The sequence below is a fragment of the Castor canadensis genome, chromosome 15 (assembly GCF_047511655.1).
Source record: "Castor canadensis chromosome 15, mCasCan1.hap1v2, whole genome shotgun sequence".
NCBI classification, from domain to species: domain Eukaryota; kingdom Metazoa; phylum Chordata; class Mammalia; order Rodentia; family Castoridae; genus Castor; species Castor canadensis.
The window spans coordinates 99,513,550-99,538,322 of NC_133400.1; the positions used below are offsets into that span (position 1 = coordinate 99,513,550).

Genomic DNA, 24,773 nt, shown 5'->3' on the forward strand with positions numbered 1-24,773 from the left:
TCTCCCCGGGGTGAAAGAAGGAGGTCACTGCTTCTTGGACTTCAAGTTTGTTTTTTTTTGTGGTACAGGGGTTTGAACTCAGGGCCTCACGCACACTTGCTAGGTATGTGCTCTACGACTTTAGTCACACCTCCACCCCCTGGCTTTCAGTTTCGAACATGGACAAGACTCAGAGTGCCTTTAAAGTGACTGTGTCTTCAGGAGAGGAAATGGTGTCTCCAGGAAAAAACAGTGGTTCTTAAGGAAGGCAGGCAGTGTGAGCACTTCCCGGTGGCGAGGGGGAGTTTTCGGGGACGCAGGACTCCTGAGGGTGGTGAATGAGGGCACTGCCAGGGTTATGAGTGGTTTGTCAGCCAGGAAGGCAGATGGCACAAAGCAAGCTCAGGCTTCTCACCAGTGAAGAGAAAAGCAACCCAGGATTGGGAGGAAGTCAGTATCTGTTAAGGAATTTGTATCTAGAATATGTAAAAAGCTCTTAGGACTCAACAATAAAAAGATAATGAGCCAATTAAAAATGGCAAAGAATGTGAAACGGTAGTTTTTCAAAGGAGGCTTACCAACGACCAACAAGTACACGGAGAGCTGCACAAGTTCACTATCACCTCAGATCACTGACTCCCGCTGCCGCCCAGATCTACCCACGGGTGGCCCTGGTGCCTGCGGGTTTTTGAGGAAGCTGTGCATTTTCTGAAGTGGCTGTGCTAACTTGCATTTCCTCAGCAGTGTACAAGGGTCCCTCTGCTCAACCTCCTCACCAACACTGGTTATCAGTTGTCTTTGTGGTTAGACCCCAAATGGCGATGATGGTGATGGCAGTGGGACATGAATGTATATGGGGGACATGAGTGTCTGGGGGATCAAGAGGAGAAAGGAAAGGATGTCGAGGGGTGAGTGGGGTGGAAGCACGCTCTGAGCATACACAGAAAGGCAGCGCAATGAAACCCACCAGACACTGCGGGAGGAGCGGGAATATCAGGCAGGGGTGGACGTGTTTAAGGTACACCCCACCGATGTGCGGAAGTGTCACAAATAAATCCCCCAGCATCAATAATGTACGCTAATTCGAACAACACAGTAAAACCCCTTTGAGATGACAGCCATTCTAGCCCTGAATTACTACCTCCTTGTGGTTTTAAATTGGATTTCTCTGATCAGAGGCGATGAACAGATTTCATACACCTGTTGGTTATTTGCGTGATTTTTTGAAAAATGTTTCTTCAAGTCTTTGCTCATTTTTTAAGAGGGTGATTCATTTATTTCCCTATTGAATTGAGTTCCTTCTATAACTTGGATTTTAGCTTCTTATCAGATGTACAGTTTGCAAATGTTTCCCCTATCCCAAAGGCTGTCACCTCGCCATGGTGACTGTTTGCTTTGATGGGCAGAGGGTTTTTAGTGTGATACAGTCCCATTTGTCATTTTTCCCTGTGCTTTTGGAGTTCTGTACAAGAGGGCATTACTCTTGTGGCCTTACAGATTTTATGTCTCTAATCCATTTGGAGTTATTTTGTATATGGTGTGAGAAAAGAATCCACTTCCATTCTCCAGCATGTGGACATCCAGGTTTCCCAATACCACAAATCAACGAAAACATCCTTTTCCCCTTGTGTATTCTTGGTGTCGTTGTTGAAAATCAACTGATGGAAATGCTTGGGTTTATTCCTGGGTTTTCTGTCCTGTTCTGCTGGACAATGTGTCCGACTTTGTGCCAGGGCCATCTTGTTTTGATCACATCAGCTTTATAATCTATTTCAAAATCAAGTAGTGTGATACTTTTAGCATTATTCTTTTTGCTCAAGATGATCAGCTATTTGGGACATGGTGTCAAAAGTTAATAACAACACATCATATATTTAAAAACTGCTAAATGAATAGATTTTCACTTTCTTACCACAAAGTGGACAAGTTAGTAAAATGATAATTATGTTAACTAGTTTGATTTAATCTTTCTACAGTGTATACATGGATCAAAATATCACATTGCACCCTATAAATCTACGTACTTATTATTTGTCAATTGCAGGAAAAATAAAATCTAAAAACACAAAGAGATATTACTTCCTATCTATGAGGATGGCTGGGATCCGAAAGGCAGATAAACACAAGCGTTGGCAAGCATAGAGAGAAACAGGACTCTTCTCCACTGTTGGAGGAAATGTGGGGTGGTCCCGCGACTTTGCAAAACCATCAGTAGCTCCTCAAAAGATGATCCAGAGTCACTATACACTCAGCAATGTTCTCCTGGCAATCAGCCCCAGAGAATGGAAAACAAATGGCCACACAAAAACTTTTAGATGAATGTTCACACAGCATTGTTCAAAACAAACCAAAGTAGAAACATCCCAAATATCCATCAGCTGGTGAACAGGCACATAAAAAATGGCCGTCCCTAGCACACACTACTATGCTGCCAGGAAAAATGCAGCTTCACTATCCCACTTACACACAATGTCCAGAACTAGGGAAAGAAGACAGAAAGTGGATGAATGATGGCCAGGAAATGAGAGGAAGGGAGAACAGGGGAGTGACTGCCTTGCCAATGGGTATGAGATTTCTTTCTGAGTAACAAACTGTTTAAAAAATAGTGATGGTTTTATAACTTCGTGAATACAAAGTTATAAAAGTTATAATATTATTTTATAATACTGCTATCAATTATTATAACATAATAATGACATGTCACTCGCTTCCTTCCCTGCCTCCCTCCTAAAATGTAACTCCTCCAGGGCAGGTGTGGAGGTGAGTCTTTATTGCTCAGTCCCATCAAACATGAGCAGCAGGACTGAGTGAAGACTAAGGAAGGCTCTGTGGAGGACCTGCTGACCAGAGGGGATGAGCTGAGCCTCCATCCGCCTGTGCAGAGACGACAATGGGTGTTTTGAAGGGACAAATTGTCATGGGGTGGGGAGCGTCAGTCAAAGTCAGGGAGATGAACGATTACAAAAGAAATGGAAATGAGGTTGGTCCATGTGAAATCATTCAGCTTTGCTACTGGGTGCATGCCAAAGTCAGGTCCCTGCCACCCCTTCCCCTCCCCCCACAGGCACACAGAGGCTGGGGGACAGGGGCCGGCTGGCTTCAGTATTGCTGGGACAAGCCGCAGCTTCTTTGGGCAGCCTTGGATTTTGTTGAGGGGACAGGGTCAACCCTGAGCTCTTAGAAACAAAGCTGGTGTTTGTTCACGTCTTTGTAGGCCAACACAAGGCTCAGTGGAGACAAGGAGCCCACTGGGGTTGGGTCAAGGAAGGAGTCTTGGTTAGTCTGCAGCCTGGCTCATTGCTCACTACGCCTCCACTGAGTCAGTGAACAAAGGAGGGATAAGAGGAGAGTGGAGCCTGCTGCTGTGGGAGGACAGGGTGCTGGCGGGGGTGGAGGGATCTCACAGCCACAAGATGCCACAGATGACGGTGGCAGAGACCTTACCCTGGGTGGCAAAGACTGATGTTGAATCCCAGCCTTGCTGCTGCAGGGCCTTTGCTGACCTTGGTATCGTTGACCGAAAGGAACAGAAATTTCACATCTGTGGTATTGAAAGCCCCACCAGAAAAACAGAAGCAGCTGAAGACGCCCACACTTTTTATTCTTAATGAGATCAGATGGCTTTTCTCCTCCGATAGCTACAGACACTGTGGCCGTAAAGAACCCTTAGCTGGGAGCACCACGCCCGGTCTCCCCACCTGGGACGTGCTGTGAATCTAGACACAGAAAGGTGTGTGGTATCTGAGAGACACTTGACCCTTGAATCCCAACCCTGGCAGCAGAGCAATTTCAGAGGGAAGAGAAAGAAAACGTCTTAGAATAGCCTGTCAACACTGTCCTGATACCCGGAGGAGCACCTTGTGCAAGTGAGAAATGAGTTCCTGGGAAGCCTCTGGGTCATTTTCATGTGGGTCACATGGCTAGTGTAATTCTGCAAACAATGAAACTGTTCCCAGGAAACTGAGGGGTGGAAGATGGACATGTGAACAACTTCTGTCCCTGAGTCTACTGGGAATTTAGATGGAGCCCACACTCAGCTCCCCTTTCTGAAAAAGCTGTTGTTTGTTTTGTGGTGCCTGGGATAGAACTCACGGCCTCGCACAGGGTAGGCCAGTACCTATCACCGAGCCTCGTCCCCAGCCCCAATAGTCGAGCTTTTTAAAGAAAAAACGGAACAAGGACAAAGTAAACCTTCATCAATTTGTTCAACAAGGCATACAAACGCTGATGGAGAAGTGGCAAACACTGACTTCAGTTTTTTGCAAGTGACAAAGCCCGAAAGCTAAACAGGACTGAACCCTGGCCTCTGTGAGCTCATAGGTCAAACCAGGAAAGAGAGACAGACATAAGGAGAGAGAGAGAGAGAGAGGGAGAGAGAGAGAGAGAGAGAGAGAGAGAGATTTGAGGTATTATCATGGCAACTCCTTGGGAGGTGTGGGGAGGGGATTCATAAATGTCTAGTTAGAAAATAGCTTTGTGGGCAACTTTAGTGCTAGAAACAACAGTTGAGTCGTTTTTCTCAGTCTCTAATAACCGGTATATACTGTGAATCTTTGAAGCGTATATATCGTGCAAAAACTCCTTTTCCCACAGCAGGCAGGAACCCACCCTGTGTAGCCTTGAGAAATCCAGACTTTTTAAAAATGGTGTTCTTCATCATTCTGAGTGAGGTTAGCCTGGCCCAAAAGACCAAAAATCGTATGTTCTCCCTCATATGTGGACATGAGATCAAGGGCAAGCACAACAATGGGATTGGACTTTGAGCACATGATAAAAGCGAGAGCACACAAGGGAGGGGTGAGGATAGGTAAGACACCTAAAAAATTAGCTAGCATTTGTTGCCCTTAACACAGAGAAACTAAAGCAGATACCTTAAAGCAACTGAGGCCAATAGGAAAAGGGGAACAGGTACTAGAGAAAAGGTTAGATCAAAAAGAATTAACCTAGAAGGTAACACCCACACACAGGAAATCAATGTGAGTCAACGCCCTGTATAGCTATCCTTATCTCAACCAGCAAAAACCCTTGTTCCTTCCTATTATTGCTTATACTCTCTCTTCAACAAAATTAGAAATAAGGGCAAAATAGTTTCTGCTGGGTATTGAGGGGGTGTGGGGGAGAGAGAGGGGGCGGAGTGGGTGGTAAGGGAGGGGGTGGGCGCAGGGGGGAGAAATGACCCAAGCCTTGTATGCACATATGAATAATAAAAAAATAAAAATTAAAATAAATAAATAAAATAAAAATAGTGTTCTTTATTTCCTTCTGCCATTTGCCAACGTCATGCTTGGAATCCAGAGGGGCAGAAATTAAGGCAGAATAAAGTCAAGTTTGAGTGGAGAAATTGTACTGGGGACATTAGACGGGAATGGGGCAGGAGAAAAAGGTGGTGCGGTGCTCACAATTGTTCCTCTGGCTCAGAGGGAGGTCAGGATGGTTGTTGACATTGACAGTGACCATCTTGGCCCCTGCTCTGGGGAGACCTGACCTGCAGAACAGTGGGCAGGACGAAGGAGGCAGTGCAGGCCCTGTTTGCAGGTACCTTCGGTGGGCGCCCTTTCTCCTCTCTGAGCAGGTGTGTGGAGGCAGGTTGGTGAGCCATCGCCAAGTCTGTGGTAACTGTAGAGAGGCCAGCAAGGAGGTGAGGAAAGCCTGAGGGCCTTGAGTGGCTTTTGCCATGTGTGCACCTTCCAAATACTCAGATACTTCAGCAGAATGAGGGATGGTGTGGGCTAATACCACAGAGCATGGGAAAATGGGCTGCAAGTCACTTTAACATTCTGAAACCAGGTTATGCTAAAGGCAATTGGCAAGTCACTGCCTTCTATCACGCGGAGGTTTTGAGGATGCCCCCATCTTCCCTGAGTCCACTGCCTCTCTGTGTGTCCAGCAGCTGCTCCTGTGACCAGGACCCTCTCTTCTTTCCCTGTCAAGTCACTTCTTGATAGTGACCTTGACTGGGCTCCCCTTTGCCTAGGAGGCTGGAGCTTGGGGTGCACACCAGGATGTGGTGGCTGGCTCCCTGTTCCTCTCACATGGCCTGGGTTTGGCAGGCAACAGTTGGGGCCTACACAGCAGTGCTGATGGAAGGTGACAATAATGGCAAGAGTCCACCTTCAATTTTCCCTTCCTGATGGGAATTTGCTAGACTACTCAAACGAATTCCCTTGGAACCTTGGAGCCAGCAGATCTGGCCACATGAGGAAAGGAGGCAAAGCTAGAGTGCCTGTGACCTGGGGGGAGGAACGAGAGAAAAAGGGATCCAGAGCTTGACTAGTAAGGCAAGGGGGAGGCACAGCAGAGCTGAGGGAATGGGAAGTGTCTGCAGATCCCAGAGCATCTCTCAAGTCCCAATGGTGAGCCATGGTGTCACATCAGGTGACAGTGACAACTATTTTGCAAGGTGTTGTGGGGTTTACATGAATACATAGGGTAGATTCCAGCACTTTGAATGTGGCCCTACTACCACCACCGTTATTTAAAATAACTGATGCAGGGCTGGGGGTTTAGCTCTGCCGTAGACGCTTGCCTAGCAGGCAAGAGGCCCTGGGCTCATCCCCAGCACCGAACGGTAATAATGTCTGCAATGCCAGCTCATGACCAGATCCACTTGTGTCAAGAAGATGGAGTATTTGGGATCCTGATGGCACACCTACCCTCTGCGCCTGCCACTTGACACCTCCAAGTCTCGGGGCGTGTGTCTCACTCACACAGGTGCCAGGCTGGAGCAGGGAGAGATGACAGCATTGGGAGGAGATGGAGACAGCAGGGCTTAGACAGGCCCCACTTGTCTCAGAGCAGGAGCCAAGCCAGCGTGTACCTGGGGCTTGCTAAGTATCCTCTGAGGCTTGGTGTCAGTCCTCCTGCCCTGGAGTCTCTGTTTGCCAACCATGGCTTAAAAAACAAAACTGGTCAGTTCTCAAAGTTCACTTAGTCCTGACAGGCAAACCCTGGAGCACACAGTCAACACTGTCAAAGGGTGACTCAGCAGAGGGGAACCCCGAAGCATGTCTGAACAGCACTCTAGAGCAATTCAGGGACATTAATGCAAAGTGACTGCTTCAACACTGTGTCCCTGCTGGGTGAGTCACACACCACACCTCTGAGAGCAGTGGCCAGTGGCACTGACTGCCCTCCATGACTGTGGCTCTGGTGAACCTCTTGTGAAATGCTGCTCTCAGACCAGTCGTCCACACAGCACCTAGCCGCTCCTGGCACATTTGCAATACAGGAGGCTTTGTTCAATGTCCTCTTTCCCCAGACAGTGGACATTAAACCAGTAGGACTCTGAGAGTTTCTTGAAAGCCAGAGAGAGCCAAGAGAATCAGTGCTGGAGTTAAAAGGCAGCCACCTGTCTTTACAACAGTGGTGATGGAATGAACGAATTGCGAAGCCAGTCAGTTCAGAGCTGGGGTTCTGCACGGTACCAATCAACAACTCAGGTACACTTTTAAGGATTCCTAAAGATCTCTTCCAGGCCCCTGCCATAACCCCTGGGCACTCTGCAAAACAAGAGTGCTCTTTAGAGTCCAAGGGGGACATGTTCAGGCTGAGGACAGAAGCTATTGCAGTGCCAAGATAGGGCAGGGCCCACCTCAGGAGAAGCACAGATGCTTCAGGTACACCAAAAGCTACTGATTGACTGCACCATATACAGACCCCGGAACGGTCAAAATTAAAGTTAGGGGATGGGATTATTTGTCAGTCTCCAAACACTCATTGTTCTGCAGGGCCAGGGATTTCACCTCCAAAGTGAGGAGCCAGTAAAGCACTTGGGAACACTTTGCCCTTTGACTATGTTTGGTAAATTCAGGAGCACAGGACACATCCAGGGCCGCTCTTCTCACCCCCTAAAATGCCCAGTCCCTCAGGTCAGATCAGACTTTACCTGACTTTCTAGAACCAGCAGAACCCCTCTGGATACCTCTGTCTTCCTCCCTTGGCATCCTCCTCCTATCCTCCCACTGCCGTTCAGCTCTGTGACCCTGCAGTTGGCCTCCTGGCCCAGGGCTACTTCTTTGAGTGTCTGGGGCTAGTCAGCATGGGGCCTCCTCGCTCTCCTCTGTTGACTACTTCTCAGACTCAGTGTGTGACATAAATGCCAGGCTCTGGTTAAAATGCAGATTCAAATTCTCTCTGTCTGTGCAGGCCTGACACTACACCTCTAGCAAGTTCTCGGGCAATGTCAAGGACCATGCTTCTGGTATCAAGGGATTGTACATTTAAGGCCTGGGCCTGACTGCAACAGACTTTCCATTAATGGCTATCCATCACATGCTGTCATGCCTTTCCTCCTCAGTGATCTTTGGAGCTGTCTCCTCAATCCCCAGTGAGGGACAAATTCCTACAGGTCCTGGAAGTGGTGTACCAGCATCTGGTCATCCTCAGGGCCAGGACGGCTCCAGGTGCTCAGATGCCAGCTGCACCAGCCTGCTGGTAGCAGGAATGCATTTCCTCTGTGTGCAAAACTGTTTGCACCGTGTGAGGTGCCAGTGAAAAAGGCAAATGGTGGGCCTTACAGATTTGAAAGACTAAAAAATTCCTGCCCATGAAAGAACCGTTTTTCTGTTTTCTGCATTGGTGCTACAACTTGGAGTCATGCATGCTCAGAATACACTATATTTCAGAAGTCTCGGTGTTGTGTGGACTTCACAAACCACACAAAATAGTTTGAATACTTAAAATATCGGTATACAGGGAATATAGTATTGGGCTACTTGACTGAATAGTCCCCTTTTCCCACGGAAAGCAGAGAAAACAGCAATTCAACAATGCCAACAGGAAACGATCCATCACAGATGGTAATGTCATAGCAAAGTGAACATTTAGGCTTTTTAATTCTGCCCATATTTATATTTTGCCCATATATGTAATGTTTTTATAATTTTTTAAGGATTATTCATTACGGGGGGATTCACAGTGACAATTCTGATTAAACTTATATTATACATTAGTTACAGTGCCCCCATCGTCTCTCCCCTTCAACCTCCTCCCTGCTCCATTTAAAGCAATTGCAGGAAGTTTCTTAGCTCTATTTCATGTAGGTATATGCAGTCCATCCACCATATACTCTCACATTAATCTCCTTCATTAGTACCTCCCCCACACTCTACCTATTTTATAGTTCTGTTTTTCATTATTAATATTTAATTTGATGTTCAAAGGGGTTTCTCAATGTATCCCACTGTGGGTGTGCTTTACTCTGGTCCATTCAACCCTTTCCATTACTCTGCCTTACCTCTTCGCCTCCCAACCCCTATTTTTCAACTGCTTGCCATACACATCCTCATATCCTCTACCTTCACATCTTACGCTTTATGATATCACTGATGCTCTGTCATTCCCTTTTCCTTTTCCTAAGTTCCATGCAGAAGTTCCATTGTTACAAACATGTTCTACATCTGAGTTTGTGTATGAAAAAAACTGTTCTGTGTGGTAGAGAATGAACTAAAAACAACAAATCCCCTTAAAGAAAAACTACATGTATTTCCATAACATCTATCACAGAGCCTAGAAGTCATCCCACATGGGTTTGGATTGAATATCCCTTTTCTTGCAGCTGATACACCATACACCTTTCCCTGTATCACTGAACATGGGTTAATAGATAAGTAAAAAGAATTAAGGGTAAACTGCTTTACTTGTTCCTAGCACATAGTACACATTCAACAGAGGGATGGATGTTGAACAAGGTTGTGGATGGATGGATGGATGATGGATGATGGTGGATGATGATGGATGGATGGATGATGGATGACGGATGATGAATGGATGATGGATGATGGTGGGTGATGGATGGTGGATGATGGATGATGGATGACGGATGATGGTGGATGATGGATGATGGATGGATGGTGGATGATGGATGATGGATGATGGATGATGGATGATGATGGATGGTGGATGATGGATGATGGATGGTGGATGGTGGATGATGGATGATGGATGTTGGTGGATGATGGATGATGGATGATGGATGGATGGATGGATGGTGGATGATGGATAATGGATGATGGATGATGGATGATGGATGATGGATGATGGATGGATGGTGGATGATGGATGATGGATGATGGATGATGGATGATGGATGATGGTGGATGGTGGATGATGGATGATGGATGATGATGTATGATGGATGATGGATGATGGATGATGGATGATGGATGATGGTGGATGATGGATGATGGATGGATGGATGGATGGTGGATGATGGATGATGGATGATGGTGGATGATGGATGATGGATGGATGGTGGATGATGGATGATGGATGATGGATGATGGTGGATGATGATGGATTGATGGATGATGGATGGATGATGGATGATGATGGATGATGGTGGATGATGGATGGTGGATGATGGATGATGGATGATGGATGATGGATGATGGATGATGGTGGATGATGGATGATGGATGATGGATGATGATGGATGATGGATGATGGATGATGGATGATGATGGATGATGGATGATGGATGATGGATGGTGGATGGTGGATGGTGGATGGTGGATGATGGTGGATGGTGGATGATGGATGATGGATGATGGATGATGGTGGATGATGGATGATGGATGATGGATGATGGATGATGGATGGTGGATGGTGGATGGTGGATGGTGGATGGTGGATGGTGGATGGTGGATGATGGTGGATGGTGGATGATGGATGATGGATGATGGATGATGGTGGATGATGGATGATGGATGATGGATGATGGATGATGGATGATGGATGATGGATGGTGGATGGTGGATGGTGGATGGTGGATGGTGGATGATGGTGGATGGTGGATGATGGATGATGGATGATGGATGATGGATGGATGGTGGATGATGGATGATGGATGATGGATGATGGATGATGGTGGATGATGGATGATGGATGATGGATGATGATGGATGATGGATGATGGATGATGGATGATGGATGGATGGTGGATGATGGATGATGGATGATGGATGATGGATGATGGTGGATGATGGATGATGGATGATGATGGATGATGGATGATGGATGATGGATGATGGATGATGGTGGATGATGGATGATGGATGGATGGATGGATGGTGGATGATGGATGATGGATGATGGTGGATGATGGATGATGGATGGATGGTGGATGATGGATGATGGATGATGGATGATGGTGGATGATGATGGATGGATGGATGATGGATGGATGATGGATGATGATGGATGATGGTGGATGATGGATGGTGGATGATGGATGATGGATGATGATGGATGATGGATGATGGATGATGGATGATGGATGGTGGATGATGGATGATGGTGGATGATGGTGGATGATGGATGGATGGATGGATGGATGGATGGAGGTGTGAGCAGGTGCTCTCAAGGCTTGGCGAATGGCCCACTACCTGTCTGTTTGCACTTGAACTGTCTGTTTCATCACTATGAGACAAAACGTACCTAGGGTCACAGTCGCCATTATTAAATAACAGATGCCACATTGTATCCTAGTCCTGATCTAACTGAAGGTAACTCTGCACACAAGCCTTGCTGAGAGAAAGAGAGGAAGGGTGACCATGTGAGGTGATGGCTATACTCACCAGCTTGGCTGTGGGAATCATTTCACTGTGTATAGTACATCTATCAGTTCTTCATGGTGTACAACTTGAACATATGCAAATTTTATTTTAATAAAGCTGGAAAGAGGGTAGGGAGCTATCAATGCCCTGTCAGTGAGGGCAGTGAGACAGTATTGTTTTGTAAACATTCAGCTGGCTGGATATGCATATCCTGAAAGTCCACGTCCTGCCAAGGCGTGGGTTCTTTGGATTTTCACACAGAACACGTTTTCTTAAGAGAATGTTTTCCCTCAAAGTGCAGAAGAAATCAGGACCCAATTGATAATGATAACTACATTTAACAAAACTTTTTGCATTGTTAAAAAATCTTAAGCAAAATTAAAAGGTGATTAAATTGGGAAAAACATATAAATAATAACTCAAAGGGTTGATTTCCCTAATATAGAAAAGACATAAAAATAGAGAAACTAAAGACCATCAATCTTCTAGAAAATGGATAGAGATGTAATCAAACTGTTCAGAAGAATTTTCCAGAAAATGGATGGAGGATGGATAGAGAGGGAATGAAACCATTCATAAAGCTAAACTGCATTCATAAGAGAGTTGAGAAACACAATGGTCTGAATACTTTTTTTCATCTATCAAATTGGAAAAAATCCAAAAGTTTGACAGCATCCTGTAGCTGGCAAGGCTGGTGGGAAGTAGACACTCTGTTACTGCCAATGGGAAGGGGAATGGCACAGACCCTGCAGAGAAGAATTGGGTATTGCCCACGTGCATTTACCTTTTGCTCCACTAATCTCACTCCAGCAAGCAGTCTCAAGAAGCATACCCAAGGACAGATGACAGGGCCATGCTGCACAAAGGCCCAGCAACAGGGAAGGGTAAATAACCAGGTCTTGGCCACAGGATGGAGCTGAAGGAGGCAGCATGCCCTCCAGAACCTGGCCTGGGGCCTCTGAATACTGTTTCCCACTGAAAGACAGGGCTCCTTAGAAAATGGCTAATTCTGGGTTCAGGGTGGTATGCAAGGTGATCCGAGAGCAAGTGAGAGAGAGAGAGAGAGAGAGAGAGAGAGAGAGAGAGAGAGAGAGAGGGAGAGAAGGAAAGAGGAGAAGGAGGAAAAGAAAGAAAGAAAGATTTAACTTTAAGAAGCTTACTCTGGCCAATGAAGGGCCAGCTGGAATATCCCCAGGGATAACTAAAATAGACTCAAACATACAGAACACATTTAAATTCATGAATTTACTAAGATACTTGGAAAATCTTTGGAGGATATTAGACAGCCAATTTATTACTTTTAAATTGGTTTAAAAAGGAAAGAATTCATTTCTGTCACCATTCCTATGTGAACTATAGGGAAATCAAATAGTCTAGGAGTAAAAGTTTCTGCTTCAGAAGTTTCTGCTGATAGCACAGTGAAGACATAACTGAATATTTCTATGCTGCTGACTCTGGTGAGTCCACGGGTTCCATGGGTTCAGGTGATTCATTAATGGCTGCAATTGATAAACAGAAAGATAACTGGACAAAATGTATCTTTTGATGAAAATCGAACCACATAGGAATTATCCTAGAAAAAAATTAAAGAACAGCAAAGAAACAAGAAACCACAATCCAAACAAGCTTTTAATCTAACTGCTTCTCATTACTGATTCCCAGGGAATAAATAGAACTAAAGGATATGTAAATGGTTCCACACAGGTGCAGTCTGCAGAATTCAGATTTTGGAAAACTCCTAAGACAAATAAATTGCTTCTCCCTCCCCCCAACAAATAAGTGAAAAGAGGAAAGGAAAGAAGAGTATCTGTCATTTCAAGATATTTTTGAGACCTACCGACTTAATGTAATATAGAAATATACATCTTAGATTCTGAAAGAAAAAAAAACTGCAAAAAAGAAGCACTTAGAGATATCTGGGAAATTCCAGAAATGGTGATGTGGTAACACTTTGATAATTTCTAACAATGGTTTTTAAAGTGTGTCTTCTTTTTTTTTGACAGAAATTCTTCAAAAGCAATGGTTTGCTGTCTGGGCTTTTCTGCAAAGCCATCTGCTGGAGGAGGGTGGGGTGGTAGATGGAGTGAGACTGAGCTGCTGGTGGATGAAGTAAGTGATGGACATGTGGTGACACTACTGTGTTCACGCTGAATTTCCCACCACAAACCAACAAATACATAGTGTAAAGCAGTAAGTAGGGGCTAGTAGGGAACTAAAGAAATGTATGCTTTTATTCCTTGTCTGATGACTTTTACCTCTGGATCACTTCACTCTGAGGAGCCCTTGAATGTTACAGGGTTCTATTAAGCTTGCAGGTGCCTCTGTGGAAGAATGTAGCTGATGGAGGAACTAAGGAAGACAGGTGAATGAAGTCTCCAGGACTCAGACTTTAAATAGGCACTGATCCAGCAGGTCTAAGTTCAGCGCCAGCAGCACTTTTGAGACATTTGGAGTGGAATATAGGAGAGTGTGTGCATGCATGTGTGGACTAACACATGTGTATACATGTGTGTGTACGTGTGTGTGCATGCATGAGTGTGCATGTTTTAACGTCCTCATGGGACTCTGGCATCTTCCTTGAGTTGTTAGCCAGGTCCCTCAGCTGCACTCACCATACAGAAGTGATGTCTTTCTGCCTCCTGCCTGCTCCTCCTTTAGGGAGGGATTTAAGAAGACCCAAAGGTCTGAGTGGCCCCCCATCCCTCTTTCAATAAACTCTAAATTTACACCAGTAGAAATGGACGGATGCATCAATTCCAGGAAGATCTACCATGAGGAGGCGGCCTCATCCTTTTAGAAAGGAAAGGAAAGGTGGCCCCAAGCTCACCTGCAGAATCAGTAAAGCACCAGAGTAGAGCTACAGGTTCTCATTTCCAAACCACAGGCTGGAACGTGCCCTTCATCCTCTCTACCTAGAGGATGACAGGATTAGAAAAATTCCTACATGGAAAACAAGCCCAAACAAGGCAGGGCAAGAGCTACAGGAGAGTTACAAGAATGGCTGACATTCTCCTGCAGTGAGTCTGGTGACAGCCAAGCTTGCAGCGGAGGAGGACAGTTGGGGGAAGAGACTTTCTTCTGCTATCCATTCTAAGGAAGCATCTTGAATTCCATCTCCGAAGGTGAGGAAGCTTTTCCTCTGTCTCACACAGCGGGCTGCCTCATTCTGCCCTGTGCTGCTCCCCTCCAGTATTCCCTTCTTTAATTGAACCCAAATTGAGAAGTTATTTTTAACACGATCAGTAGAAATTCAAGAGAGTTAATGCTATGCCCTTGGGCTCATAAAAACTCCCTTTCCCTTGGATGTGCTTTGACTCAGTGCAGATAAGAAAGCCAAGTTCAGTAATGAGATTTTTGAACTTCCCAAGAATTCTGGCTTCATTTATAATGAATGCCTTAGTCTCAGGGTGTTTTTTCAAGTGTCCACCTGTCTGCTCCATTACAGTGGGCAGTAAGAATGGACCCTCAGCCTAATGGGAATACACGCTAAATTCTTCACCCTGAAACTCACTGAAGCTGTCCTGCCAGGTCTCAAAGCTGTGCAGCAAAGGTGGTACTCAGCTGTGGTGGGCCAGGACATGAAGACACAAGATGGCAGTGGTCAGCAGGGGAGGGTCAGAGATGGGAGACCCCAGCTGCCCCCCTCACACTGAGCCACCATGTCTCTCCATGAGCCACTTTCTGTGTTTGTAAAAAAGAGTGTAGTCCAGAAATGTGGTCATCTGCAAAAGGCAAAACTGAAGAATGACCAGGGGCAGGGCAGGGAGGGAGGCAGGTGGGAGCACAGGGGATGGCAAGAGCAGTGAAGCTGCCCCATATGACGTATGACGCTGTTGTGTGGGTACGCGTCACTACATTCATTCAAACTCATAGAATATACAGCACCAAAAGTGATGTTGGGTGGCAAAGATGTGACATTACAGCATACCTCTGTGCAGGAATGGATGGTGGGGGAAGCTGGATGTGAATGGGGGAGGGGGCAGGAGTTATATGGGAACTCTCTGTACTTTCTGCTCAGTTTGCTATGAAACTGAAACTGTCTAAAAAATAAAATCTGTTATATTTTAAAAGGAGAGGGTAGAAGCTGCCTGACTTATTTCAAAGACTACCGGTGCAGTTCAATGGCAGATGAATATAAACGCTGGCTGAACGGGCAGATGCACAAGTCTAGTGGTTATTATGAGTGGCACAATGAGAGGTCCTGTCCCCAAGACTGAAGGTACTAGAGGGGTGCACTCCATTCAAGGAGCAGGCTGAGTGTTGTCCACTGCCATATCCTGGGGACTTCCGGTGAGAGGCAGCCCAGCTCAGCACACCCACTGTGGGAATATAAAGCCGCCTGAGCTTGCACAACCAATGGCAATGGTTCAGAGCAGGCCACACGGGAAATAGACTCTTATTATTCAAAAGGCTTTCGTTGCTTCAACCTTGGTTGAATTTCATCCTTTTGGAAGAAGCTTTCAGAACCTTGCCTTAGTGTTCTCAGACTTTGGATTGAGTTTCTGGAAAGGTTAAGGTATAATGACTAAAATGAGCCCAAATGACTATAAAGCAACAATGAGCTGGTGTTCTGGATTGGTTGTGAGAGATGAAAGAGCAAATACATTCACAAAACCGTACAGCGATTTGCAAGACAGAAAAACTTCCAAACCATGACATGCACACAAACTAAGAGCCTGTCCAGTTCCAATACACAGGTTCCCGTAGAAGACCCCAGAGAGGCTGAGTTGACAGAATTCCCTATGGACTCACACATTCAAACATGAGATGATTTTTTTTTAACAATGTCTTACCAATTCCTGCTTTACGATCTTCCACCCTACACAGCACCCCATAACTAACCTAGCCCCTAAAACTCTGAAAGTGCCCGCTCTGGAGACACAGAGACTTTGACAAGTTTGTGTTTTCTCTGTGCAGTAAAGGTAGTGCAGCCATCTCCGTGTGACTCACAGGTTTCCTGGATGGCTTTGCAGGAGGCTTCCATGCTGGGAAGAGGCAAGGCTGTCCACAGACTCTGACTTTCTCACATTGGTCTCCCACTTCCCAGCTTCCTCCCTCATGAAGGCAAGTGACCCCAGCCCGTGGGCTTCACTCACGCAGGTGCCTTACACTGCTCACACCAGGTTGGAAGCCCCTCTCCCTCCTGAGAGTTCATGGCTGAACTGGAGCCCTAGGGGATGGAACTCAAGCCAATATTCCAGGGATAATTCTCTAAAGACAAATCCCAGCTCTGGAGCCATTTTGGTGTTGGGAAAGATCTTAGAGGTTCCAGGACATGGTTATCAGGGTTTAGGGAGCAGGGCACCAGGAACTGGGGGAGGTTCTTCCTCTTCCTCCTCCTCCTCTCCCTATCTCTACTTGTAAATGTCCTAGTGCAGCCTAGGTGTGGTGAAGCTAAGGAGCCTGCATCTGTCATGGCTGTCCAGATGGCCCTGAAGCAGGTGGATCAGAAAGAAAAGGCTGCCCCTGGGTTCCCACAAATGTTCCAACTGGGTCTCTGCTGGGCTGTCAGGGTGCCAGGTGTGGCTTTTTCAAGGAACGTCTAAAAGACCTCCCAGTAGCTTCCAATAAGGATCCTGCTCTTCTATAGGAGGTCCCAGTTGGGCAGCCTGTTCTGCATCTTATAGCCGTGGGGGCCCCAGGGTCCTCACAGTGACCCCCATGGCACAAGCACAAGTTTGCGGCTGGGTCTGTTCTCAACATCACACCAGAGATTTCACACACTTCCTTCTTGGGTTTGTCGGAAACAGGTTTTCCACTCCATGGAGAGATGGAGTGGTTTTCTCTTTCCCTCACGCTGCCTACCTTCAAATGCTTGCAGGCTGTAGCCGTCAGCCCCTGCTGTGAAATTCTCCTGGGGGAATGTCTGCAAAGATGTGACAAGAAGCACTAGCCTTAGAGATAGGCAGGCCGCAGAGCCCCTAGGTGGAATGTTTCCTGGGAGCCCCAGCTTGGGCTCAGGAAGGAGATTAGCCAATATCTTCCCCATGCTCTGCCTTCTGGTGCCCCCAATCCTCTGGCAGAAGGGGCTCAGGGTGGGGGCTGGGAGTTAGTCACTTGCTGTTAGAGGTACTTTCAAGACAAGGAACCTTTGCAAGAGAGGGCAGGCTTGGAGCTGCGCTGGAGAAAGTAGGGTTAGGCCAAGTGTGAGACCCTGGGGAGACCTGATGCAGTAAGGAGGTCAGTGCCACCATCAGCTGGGGTGCTGACTGTCACTGTGAATGTAAAGAGTATTTGGTGTGGGCTGGGTCTGACCCCTGTGTCCCTGAATCCTGACTTGGCTTCCTTTCATCTGTTCTTACTAGAGAAACACTGACTACACTTCTATCTCTGGGCTCTGAGAGTGGCTGCCACCAGCCACCTAGTGCTGTGTCTGTCCTCGTAGACAGCTGAGCTCCTGGCTATCTAGAAACCGCAACAGTCTTTCAGACTGCTGCCTCATCCAGACTCCTCCTCCAGCCAGTTGGTGGAGTGGGGCTGTCATTTCTTCTAGGACAAGATGCCTCTAACTAACCACGTCTTCTTGCTCCTGTCCCCTTTTCTGAGCCAAAGGGTGAGGAAATGATTCTTTTTATCTGTGTGCACAAGAGGAAATTAAGATAAAAATTAATTTTCTTCCTTCTTCTGGAGGTAGAGAGAGAAAACAGTGAACAGGGATTGTTTTTTTCAGTCTAACAGAGTAGATTCTGCCAGCGTGTCCTTGATTAGCTAGCTAGAGCTCTGGACAAAACACTGCATTGAGGCAACAGGCATTTCAACGAAAAAGTTTACTGAACAGGGTAACCATGGTGACATCCCCACTCCAGACATAGAAACTGAGCCTAAGGAAATATTGAAATCTGTGGAAGATGGCTAAAGTCACAGGATGGTGGCAGGAACACAATGTGCCTTACATCCCTACTGCCTTAGATGACGAGTGCCTGGTCCCTGCCAGTCTCCATCAGGACTGGACTCTGTTGGTCACAGTCTCAACCTTCTTATCTCCGTCCCTGACAGTGTCCTTGCAAGTGCCAGGCACAAAGTGACCAGCCAGGGGCCTTTACAAGGGGTACCCCATAACATACATGCACCCCAAAAGTGCAGATGCTGTGTTGCAGAGCACCTGCAGAACACCACTCTTGGGAGGTGACACAGAGGGCTCAGTAGGAGCCAGGGTCCCAAGATGGGCACCAGCAACACGAAGGACTAGAGCAAAGGCCAACTGTCTAGCAGGGTTGTCAGGACATGGGGACACGTGGAGTGAAGGACAAGGAGAGGCAGGAAGGGGTGTGGGTGGAGAGCTTGTAGGGAACCTTTCCCCATCAAGCTTTCTTGACCTCAGCACTGCTGTCTTGGGGGCCAATAGCCCCGTGCTGGGATGGGGCTTCTTGTGCCCTGCAGAGTATCTGCTGTCACCATTAGATGTCCGTAGCAACTCCCTCCAAGTATGACAACCAAAACTGTCCCCAGACCTTGTTACACGTCCCCTGGAGGAGCACCATCACTACCCCCTCCTGCTGCGAATCATGCCACCTGAATTGCTGATAGTATGTGTCACCCAGTTGGGACGGTGGCTAAGACTACAATGGCTCAGGCTCCTTCCTTGAAGATTTGCTTCAGTTGCTCAGGAGCAGAAATGTGTATCCAGCCATCACCCAGGTGATCGCCAACGTCGGGGAGGCCTGGAAACCAGGGCTGAGAGCAGTGCTTCTCCAGGCGTGGGCCGGGGCAGCAGCCATGGCAGCACCCAAAACCCGTGATGGAATTGACAACCCGCAGGTCACACTCCATATGCTGAAGCAGAAGTTCAGGTGAAGTGTGTGTGTAGTGTGCGTAGTGTGTGTATGTGTGTGTAGTGTGTGTATGTGTGTGTAGTGTGTGTGTAGTGTATGTAGTGTGTGTGTGTGTAGTGTGTGTGTGTATGTGTGTGTAGTGTGTGTGTACATGTGTGTAGTGTGTGTATGTGTGTAGTGTATGTAGTGTGTGTGTGTAGTGTGTGTGTGTATGTGTGTGTGTAGTGTGTGTGTACATGTGTGTAGTGTGTGTGTACATGTGTGTAGTGTGTGTGTGTGTGCCGGGGTGTGTGTGGCACGCAGCAGTTTCGTGTTCCACAGCCACTGCCCCAGTCGTTGTGCACTGCAGCTTTGGCTGTCTGGGAAGGTGGCACAGTCACGCAGCTCAAACAGCCCGAGGAGCACAGGCTGTGCTCGCAGGTGGCTCCGCGCCTGCACTGCACAGATGTGTGGAGCGACAGAGTGGCCAGGATGGTCTTCTTGGTGATGAAAGCGGAGGATGGCGGAAGACAGAGAGGCGTGGCCGGCCCAGCGCGCACAGACCCTGCCAGGGGCCTCTGCAGATGACAGCTGGTACTGTCCAGGAGGGGGAGGGCAGCAGGCACTGGCTGCTAGGTGTCCAGGAACCTGGCCACACGGGGAGGCCACCTGACCGAGAACCGCACCCCAGGGCAAGACTTAGGCCTTTGACTTCCTTAATACTTCCTACCGCTTGAACTGGGAAATTCCCAGGAGCTCGGACTTCTCTGGAAAACCAAAGTCAGGAATGGGACGAAATGGAGGCAGCAGGAATCTGAAACTCACTGTGGGGTTTACCAAGAGAAAATGGCGCCTGCCTCTTCAGTGCAGGTCTCCTTCATTTGAGCAAAACTTGGTCTCAAGCAGAAGGAGGTGACAGCTTTGTCCATTGTCATCTTCCTGGGTGCTGTGCTGCTCCATGTCAAGGATGGACACCATGAGCTACAAGACACCAGAGGGGAAGGGAGCGTCCACCCCGAGTGGCTTCAGAGAGAGCGTGGCCCTGCTCATACCTTGATCTGGGACTCCATGAGAGAAAGGTTTCTGGTGCTTTGAGTCACCCAGCTGAGGCCTTAGGAAGCAAGTTTGTCCACACTCTGTCTTCTGTGGATGCAGTGGGCAGCTGGCCATCGTAAGACTGTTTCTCTGTGACCTTGGCCGACCTCCTGCTTCAAAATCAGTTGGAAATTGCAGTGTGACATCCTGGGGGCCCAGCTCTGCTGCGGGGAGTCATCAGGCCTCTGAGGACTCAGTCCTGGAAGGCCCAGTCATCACAGCCTTGCCACGTGAGTTTTACAAGAGCCACAGTTGAAGAAGAGTGGGTTGGACCCTGACTTCCACAGATCCTAAGATTCGGGCTTAAGGATTTCCCTTGGGGTTGTTAGACCTGGGTGGTTTCTTTGGGGCTAACCAAGCTCATGAGATGTTGGGTTTGAACTTAAAAGAGCTGACTGTGTTGAGCACTCTGGGATCTTTGTAGCAATGGGCATTGACCCCTCCCAGCATGGTAGGACAGGCAGAGACTGGCATCCTCACGTTACAGATGAAGAAGCAGAGAATTGGGGGAAGTTTACCAAGTAGACTAAAGACACACAGTTGGAAAAGTGATGGGGTTGGATTAGAACCCACAGCCTTCTGGCTAACAGGGCCACGGGCTGCCCATTGCACTACCCTGCCATTCTGGGCACCTCATGATGGCACACGTGTAAGTTTCCCATACCCTTAGCAGACCAGATGATATTGGGTGGCTTCTCTGCCCCAGTTCATGGGTTCTCTAGGGATAAATACACACAGCTTGTGATGGCTCCTGTTAGCCCAGACTCTGTGTGCAGCAAAGTCAAATGGTGACAAAGCCAGAAGGGGCCGTCCCCTCCCTGCTGGCTCTTCTTGAGGTGTTCATTCTGTTCTCCTGAGTGGAAGATACAGGAGGTGCAGCGTTCGGCTAGGAATGTTCTTGACTAGCACTTGAGGGCTGCCCTGGACCTGGTGCAGACTTAGATGCTATGGTTAAACCCAGGGCTGCACAGCCCCTTCCCCTGTGTAAGAACTGACATCTGTCTCAACACACATCCTATCCTGTCCCTCAACAGTGATCACCAGGGGAGCTGTGATAAAAGGCTGTCCCCAGACCAAATATGCCGGGACCTCAGTGTGCAGAATCCCCCAGAGGGCTGGACAAAACCCAAATCATCCCCACCACTGCTCCGATTCAGGAAGTCTAGAATGTGTCCTGGAAATGGCTCTTTCTAGCAACTCAGGAGGTGCTCTGGTCGCCACTGGAGGCCAGGAGCTGAAGACTCCTGGCTGGGACAGAGTGCAATGAGCAAGAGATGAACACAGTCTTGAGGCCAAGAGACACTTATTCTATTTACGTGATTACAGGCTGTGTGGAATCTTCTCTGAAGTGAGCTAACTGTGAGTTTGCAAATTAAATTTCTTAACTGTGCTCATGGCTTTACCCAACAAGACAGCTTGGTTTGCCAAGATCCTGAGAGGTGGACTGTCCCCGTGGCAGGGCCACATCAAAGTGACTTGGGAGGGAAGGAAATTGCTGCAGAGCAGCTGGAGGTACTTGCTGTAAGTGTGCTGCACTGGATGTGCCCCAAGGCCAGGTTAGGCAGTCTGGTTTCTTTCCTTCTGTTTTGGGACCAAATATTGCCTTAGGCTCTGGGCCTCAGTAGGCTTGGGTCTGAATGTGTTTTTAGTTCTGTGGCCTCTGCATCTATGAAGCTGAATTTTGGGACAGAAGCCCAGGACATGCTCGGGGCTGCAGACACACAGAGTGTTTGCTCTGTGCCCAGGAAGTGGGTGGCCCTGAGAAGGGTCTTGCTAGTCACTTGAGTTGTCCTGGGTTGGAATGGGCACTCTACATCTTAGGATCTATGTGTCACCAAGGAGTCCTCTAAGGATGTTTGGCCAGCTTGTGTGCTGGCCACTGGTGTTTGCTCTTGTTCAGGAGGCAGCATGGTGGAGTAGCATAGCTTTGCTTGGGCATTGGCTAGATCAAGTTCAAGCCCATGCACCTTTCTCTGCATCAGGCGATCAAACCTCTTGGAGCCACAGTGAACCTCCTGCAATGGAGGCAGGCCACCTGTTCACTTCATAAAGCTTCAATTAAGATTAAATCATGGAGTTTCTAAGATTAAATCAATAGAAACTCACGTGAAGCCCCCAGCTCAGTGCCCAGCATACAGCCTCTATGGTTGTCTACTCTGTAGTTCTTTTCTCCACACCTTCTACAGGGTGGGAGGCCCAGAGAGTGGGGGCTGGAGGAGAGACTTAGGGCTTAAGCTGAGAACATGTTCATCTTTATCACAGTGTGTCTTGGAGCTCTGTGTCCATTCATTGGCCTCTGCTCCTGGACTCCCTGTGGGGTGGGCACTTGGCTGCCCTACAGTGGGACTGGGGTTAATGAGGCCTCCATGACAGGCAAGATGCCCCAAACTAGGGCATTAGTTTCAGGAAATCACAAACAGGATCCCAGGGACACAGAAAAGTTTAAATGCAGAAACCAGTGTTCCTAGGGCTGCTCATTTGAGCCCGGGGGACCTGACAGGGAAACTGAGGCCAAAGCTAGGTCACTAACTGTCTGCAGAGATGAGATAAACACACAGGCCTCCTGAATATAGCTCATACACCTGATGGTAAATTTACCCATCAACTTGACTGGGCTTAGGGATGCCCAGATAGTTGGTGAAGAACTGTCTCTGGTATGTCTGTAAGGAGGTTTCCAGAAGACAGCAGCACTTGACTCAATGGCTAAGTACAGAAGCACTCCACCCCCACCAGGGTAAATGGGAAACATCTAATTCTTTGAGGGCCGGGCAGACCAAAATTGTGGAGGAGGAGAATTTACAATTTCTCCATCTTTTGGGTGTTGGAGCTCCAGGCTCTTGCTCTTTGGACCTGGACTGGAAGTTCCACCATCAGCATCTTTGGATCTGAGGCCTTTGCTCTCAAATGAATTATATGGCCATCTTTCCTGGTTCTCTAGCTTGCAGACACCAGAGCTGGGGACTTCTTGACCTCCATAACCGTATGAGCCAATTCCGGTAATAAATCTCTCCTTATGTGTAGCTACAGACAGACCCCATTGGGTTTGTTTCTCTGAAGAAGACTGACTAGTCCATAGGCAAGCTATAGACACTGGTGAAGAGATACTGAGGTCAGCCATACTTTCTGGGGGAGGCCTCTTACCCAGGGTCTTTCTGCCCTGGCATCTATAACAATTCTAGCTGGTGACTACAACCCAGAACAGACACCTGCCCAAAGCTGGGCCAGTCTTATGGCCAGTCCTGGGAACTGGATCCCAGGATGAGATGCAGAGTCTAGAGTCCTTGGGACTCAGCCCAATTCAGGATGCAAGTTGACCCCATCATGGTCCTGCTACCTTTCTCCCTGGACTGTCTTCCCAACAGTTCCATGGACCCATTTCATGAAGTGCCTCAATTTCTCTCTGTAGAAATTTCATTATGTTCAAAGCAAAGGGAGCCCCAGTGCTAGGCCCTAGGTGCTGCGTGCACAGGTGGCTCCTATGAGTTCTTTCCCCTGATCCATGGGACAGGTGAGTGGACACACCTCTGTGTGACAAGCCCCTGAGCTCAGAGGTGACTCCTCTGAGCAACCACAACAGGCAGGGCTGGGGCCCTTGGCCATGTGTCTGCTCCATTCCAAGAAGACCCTCCACAGGTGGCTTCCCTATTCATGGTCAAGTTCCTGAGACCATGATGACATCCCCCTGGCCTGGAGGCCTTCTTGCTCCCACCGCAGTTTCACTGTCCCAGCTGGAGGTGGCTAACACAGCCTTACCCCATGCTTCTGTGCTTACTTCTGTTGCAGGCAATCATCAACAAACTTACAGACACTGGGCTCCGAGTGTCATTAGCAGCCACTGCTGTAAATAACAGTAACCCTCTGGCAAGCTGCCCTGTGCTGCTCAGCTTAGGACAGCTGCTCAGAGGAGCCTGCAGCCGCATGACTTTAGGTGGCAAGGATGCTGATAGGATGGGTGAGCTCCGTTCTTCCCCTTTGCCTCACTAATCACAGGGATTGTGGAGGAAGGGCTCTGAGGTGGAAGGAGACCATCCCCCTTGGGGTGACATGCCTGGTTGGCAGGGATCTGGAAGTCACTGGGCACACAGACCCCTGGGGGGTGTTGCTGGCCTTCAGAGGTGATCTGAAGGTACCACTCCAGACCTAAGATTCAGGCAAGGTTCTGGCACAGTGGTCACATATAACTCTAGGGAAGCACCACCAGCCTCACTGAAGGCCTTTGGTATCAGAGAACTGGGTGGATCAGTCCACATCTGGCCGCACTGGCTCCTGGGAGCAGTTGCATCTGCACATGGTCGTATCTGTACACACAGGCATGGTCAGGGGCTGCTGTTGTGCTCAATGGCTTTCAGAGCTAAGCAGTAGGTAGCCAGGATCCCATGGCCTGCAAGGAAAA

General features: G+C 47.9%; 1 protein-coding gene across 1 annotated transcript in view; it reads right to left on the reverse strand.

Moving 5' to 3' along the window:
* Positions 1-24,773, reverse strand: part of Slc35f3 (solute carrier family 35 member F3) — a 273,940-nt gene that overhangs the window by 96,336 nt on the left and 152,831 nt on the right. The window lies entirely within an intron of this gene.